The following is a 6000-nucleotide window of genomic DNA, read 5'->3' on the forward strand; positions in this document are numbered from 1 at the left end:
AATTTTTGAAATCCGGGCGCGTGTGCTGGGGTTGACTTTTGTTGACTTTTCGTATGGAGTTGAGAATTGCTTCTAATTGTTGAATTACAGGGTTTTGAGTATAGTTTGATTGGTTTGCACATTCTTTGGCTAGTTTCGGATTGGTTGGCATTGGTTTGAGGTGTTAGAGAGATGTTAGAGCCGATTATCAGATTTTGGAGCAAGGTAAGTCTCTTTTTCAATCTTGCAAGAGGGAACTTATCCCCGTAGGTATTCTATTTGTTATGTGCTATGTATTATGGTAGCTATGTACGTACAAGGTGATGAGCATTTGTGCGTATGCTATATTCTAGATATGTCCGGGTAGATTTAGACTTACACCATGCTTTAACTATATTGCTTGAGTTAATCTTGTCAATTTAAATACTTGAATTCATGACTAGGCTTGAGACTAGAATTGTGTAGTTTACCGAGCCTTGTTACTTTATAAAATTTGGCGGGATACTTGTTTACCGGTAGAGTTATGCCTTCTCTTGCGTACATATCCTCGTGTCGTACTTATTTGTTTGGTAGTTTCATGACTACTTAAACTCGCATGTAACTTTGTGAGTTGGGCTAGTGATCCGTTGAATGAGATCGGGCCGTTCGCATCGACAGTATTATGAAATATTATTCTTTTGGGATGTATTATTTTCCTCAACAATACTCTTATGGGATCGGGATGTTTGCCCTGACAATATCATGTAATACTCTTATGGGATCGGGCTATTTGCCTTGGCCGTATCATGTAATACTATTCTTATGGGATCAGGTCGTTCGCCCCGACAGGATCATGTAACACCATTTTTATAGGACCGAGTTGTTCGCCTCGGCAGGGTTATGTGAAATATCTCGAAAGGTAGTTCGTATGTTCATAAGTATCTTGACGGACTTGTACCTGTTTCTTTTATTAGAATATATGTTGTAAATATTTACCTGCTTTGCTTCTACTTGCCATGTCTCTTACATGTTTACTATCTTTTACGCATATTGATTATCGGACCACTAATAAGTGTCGATGTCGACTTCTCATTACTACTTCTTCGAAGTTAGACTAGATACTTACTGGGTATGTGTTGATTTACATACTCATACTATATTTCTGCATTAATTGTGCAGGTACTGAGACTGTCACTTCTGGTGGTCACACAGGCGCGTTGGTGCACTTGCTAGGAGACTTAGTAGTGAGCTGCCTTTTATGTTCGGCCCGTAGCACACAGAGTCTCCTCCCATTCTATTGTATTCTGTCTGCTTTTAGTACTAGGCAGTAGTTGCAGTTTTGTATATTCTAGTAGATACTCATGCACTTGTGACACCGAATTTTGGGGATTTTAGATAGTTATTATAGTTGTATAGTTGTTATGACATTTAGCTTATTATTTTCTTCATACTTCGTATCTTGGCGAAGATGTTGGTATTTTATCATGATTTCTAAATCAAATTCCGCTTATTTATTTCATTTCTTGATTTAAAAAGTATTATGACTATCGATCGTTGTGTTGATTTTCTTTCGCTTGCCTGACGATGGTATTGGGCGCCATAACAGCCTATGGGGAAAATGAGACGTGACAGCTTAGTATTAGAGCACTAGATTCACATAGGCTTCACGAATCATGAGCAGACCTAGTAGAGTCTTGCGGATCAATACGGAGACGTATGTACTTATCTTCGAGAGGCTAGGAAGCTTTTCTTTATTCATTTTCCTATCGCGTTGTCGATATTGTTCTAATCTAAATCTTTATCTTATTCTCTTACAGATGGAAAGAACATGTGCGATGGAATTATCCGGCGGCATAGGGGTTGCACCGCCGGCCGTTAGAGGTAGAGGCCGAGGAAGGGCCAGAGCTCCTATTGGGGGACGAGGGCGTCCTAGAGTAGTCCTAGTGGAACCACTTGTGGATCTAGTGGAGAATCTTATTATTGAGGAAGATGATGAGATACCTGCAGCTGAGCAGGCCCCGGCAGAGTTTACGACAACGCCATGCTTTCAGGAGGTCATGGGACGACATGTTGCGGTTTATGGACACTATGACTCAGTGATCACGTCTATTTCACAATCAATAAGTATGAAATGGTCATTACAACAATATTAGCTAACGCGAGTCAGAGTCGAAAATGCTGGGAGTTTAAAGTGGTGTTAAGGTAAACACTCAAGAAAAGAACTCGAAATAACCTAATTTAGGTTTCAAACAAAAGTGGGTAACTAGTATCTAAATTAACTTCTAAGAGATTTAACTAACTAATGAGCAAATAATGTTTGAAATATTTTTGATGTTTTTATCAAATAGGGAAAAGCCTAGGGTTGTAACCTTCATCTTAGGTGTAACCTATTGGGTAGAGTAAATCTATGCTTTCTTGGTAGCTCGGGATTTATTTGTAATAACCCAATATTATTTTTAATATACTTATTAATTATGAGATTAGAAAATTAATTTTTTTTATAACTATTGGGTCAAATATTAAGGTAGTGAAAGAGAATTGATTATAATATATAAGATAGTATATTAAATAAGTAGCTAGTGGGCCAATTACACATTACAAATTGAGATTTAAGGTAATTGACTTTGATTAATCATTTGTAAAGACGTAAAGTAGTCCAGACCCACCACTTACTAGCTGATAACATGGGATTGAACTAGGTGTATAAGTTTTAAACTTTCAAGTGGTGTCCTTAATTAGTAAGGAAGAAAACATGTAACTGGGTAAGAGCAAATATTGACAGCAGCTAGAGAATAAGAAAATAGGATTTTACTGCCTAACTTTGGTGCTTGTTGTTGCCTAAATCGCACACGCAAGTATACACGGTCATTCAAGTAATAAAAAGTGAGTAGAGTATCGTTTTCGCGGGACTTGTGATCAATATCAACTAAATCAAGCAAATACTGATTTATCGAGTCAAAAACAATGTCAAGAGGATTGTTGTTTAATTAATTCTACTAACTAGATCTGCGATTAAAAAAGAAGAAAGAGTTAACTAGCACACTTAACACGAAGGCTTGAATTCAATGAGAGATAATATTCCAGGGCTATGACTGGCTAACAATCCTGTTGAATTCTTCAATCGACTCGATTTAATATTAATCGGGGTTATTAACTTGCAAGGATAATAATACTTGTAGAAATTCGACAACTTCTATTCGCCTATTTAATTTACTCTAACCCCTATATTCCTATGAGATTATAGATAAAAATAACGCATTACAATTTCTTGCACAACTGGCTAAGCACGAAAAATAGGTATATTTCTATCCATATTCGCAAATCAATTCCCCAATGACTAGATTCAAGATCGTGCTCTATTCAATCCTATTGCAATCAAGAATTACCCCTTTCAAGTTCAACTCAAGACGCATATATAGTATTTCACTGTTATCTAGACAATAAAATAATTAAATTCATGATATGAATAAACAACCCAATATGATAAATTAACTCGTCTAATCAATATTCGAATATCAACATTCATGTAAAACCATAATCCCAGAATAAAACGAGTTTAGCCACGCATAGTCACGGTAGCAATCTTAATTAATTCCCAAAAACACATAAATATCAATAAAAGAAGGAAAAAGTAAGAACTCAAGACGAATTCCTTGGTTTCCAAACTCTCTGATGGCTTTTCTCTGCTTCTAAGTGTGTTAGATGCCCTAAAAGAGGCATTTTTGGCTTATATATTGCGTACAAAAGTCGTGGGCCAAAGTTTTCCTTTTCTTTTCCTTTTTCGAATCAGCTTCAGGAATTGATGCTGAGTTGGATGCTTCGCATCCGCCTCAGCTTGAACTTCTTAGCACCGGATGTTAGGGTGGATGCTTTGCGTCCACCCTCTGTTCCCTCAACTTTGTTGCGCCTAGATGCGAATGCTGAAGTGGATTGTTGATACCCAATTTTTTTCTGTATATTTCAATATGCAAAATACCTTCGAAATAGCCTGTATATGCATATATAAGCATGTCCCAATATTTTACTATTTTTTCCCAATTTTCAAAGATTTTTAAATTCAATTTATTGCTTTATTTTTATCAGGAAACACCCAATAATTACTCCAAAACATATCATTTTGGCGATTTATTTATTGGATTATCATACCTATACTAAAATATAGCTAACATAACTTTCGCATATTTTTGTAAATTTGCTTAGTATTTTTTAAAGCTAAATTGTATATATTGCAATATTAGCCTCTTTCAAGATTTAATCGTGTTTGTATTTATAAAATTAACTCCAATATTTTTAATTTGATAATTACGTATTATTAATTATTTTAGTACCTTTAATTTATTTCCAGAAATTATTTTACTATTTTTTATAAAATAAATGAAGGAAAAATGGCTATTTAAATGATAGCCCATTTGCATTTCAATTTTAGCCGGATTTGAACCTCTAATTAAACCCAATTCCTATACCCAATTACCCAACCCAATTACCTAATCTACCCGACCCACGACCCTTTTAAATAACCCGCTCGGACTCTCCTTTTAATCCTAGCCGTTGATCACTTAGATCAACGGCTCATATTTGCCCCTTCCTTTTTTAACCCGACCTAACCCCTAAACCTAATCATTTCCCTTCTGTAGCTGCCCTTGAATTCCCCTTTTCTCTCAATTCTCTCTCGAAGCTTCTCAAACCCTAGCCGCCTCCCTCCACTTCCACCCCAAAATCACCTGAATCCATGGCTTCCAAGGCCATCGAAGTCCTATACCTGCCTCCTATGACTCCTACATGCCTGGTTACTATGGTTTCGAGGTCAGAACTTGAAGAAGCTTGGCCCAGACATTGTTTCATTCGAGTTCTATGGCTGTCTCCGACATTGCTCCGGCCAGCCATGGCTGTTCAAGCTTGATCTTGAATTCTCCTGCTCAGATCAATGACCTTCCAAGCCTTTCTCACCCTCTCGGTTTCTTCTGAAGCCCTAATCTTTTGAGGTTCTTCTGATTTCTTTAGATCTGTTCTAGATCTGAGTTTATCTCTAAGCTTCCAAACGTTTTTTAAGTAAACTCTACTTTCAAAACCTTTATCTTTTCGATTTAGGATTTTTTTTTTCAAGTTTCTATGATCTTTAGCATGTTCTACTGTGATTCTTATGTGTTGCTTCTACTGTGTTTCTTATGAGTTTCTTCTACCGTGTTTCTTATGTATTTCTTCTACTGTGTTTCTTGTGAGTTTTCTTCTAATGTGTTTCTTCTATTATGTTTCTGCATATTCAAATACATGTAAAAAATCATGCCTATAGGTCTATTACAATTCTGCATATTCAGATTTATATAGAAATCATGCCTATAGGTCTATTACAATTCTGCATATTCAAATACATTTTGAAATCATGCCTATAGGTCTATTCTAATACACATAGAAATCATGCCTATAGGATTGTTACAATTCTGCATATTCAACTCCGCCTATAGGATTATTCCAACGCCATTCAAACTGCATTTAGATACCATGTCTATAAGGTTCAACTACTGCATTTAGATACCATGTCTGTAAGGTTCAACTTCTGCATTTAGATACCATGTCTATAAGGTTCAACTTATGCATTTAGATACCATGTTTATAAGTTTTAAAACAAGTCCTGCATCTAGAAACCACGTCTATAAGTGTCTAAAATCAGTAATATGTAGAAAATATGCTTAGAGGAGTTTCTAAATGAATCTGATTTGCCTCACTCAGTGTTAGATATAAAATCAGTAATAATGGATACTGTCAGATGCAGAGCTTGTAATCAATTCGTTTAAATTTAGCCTCTCTTTAATAATTTGAATCCCTCACTTAACCAAAGTTTAGCAAGCATGCCTATAGGGTCTTCAAGCAATTCGTTCGAATTTTAATGTCTTATTACCTTCTAAATTCAGTAGATATCATGTCTATCGGACCCCGTCTTAACACTTAGGCAAGCCATAGGATAAAACTATAAACTGAATCTGTTTTAACAATTACAACCAGTAGGCAGGCCCAATTCGGGCTTCTTATCTGAATTATGTAATG

The sequence above is a fragment of the Nicotiana attenuata genome, unplaced genomic scaffold (assembly GCF_001879085.1).
Source record: "Nicotiana attenuata strain UT unplaced genomic scaffold, NIATTr2, whole genome shotgun sequence".
Lineage (NCBI taxonomy): Eukaryota > Viridiplantae > Streptophyta > Magnoliopsida > Solanales > Solanaceae > Nicotiana > Nicotiana attenuata.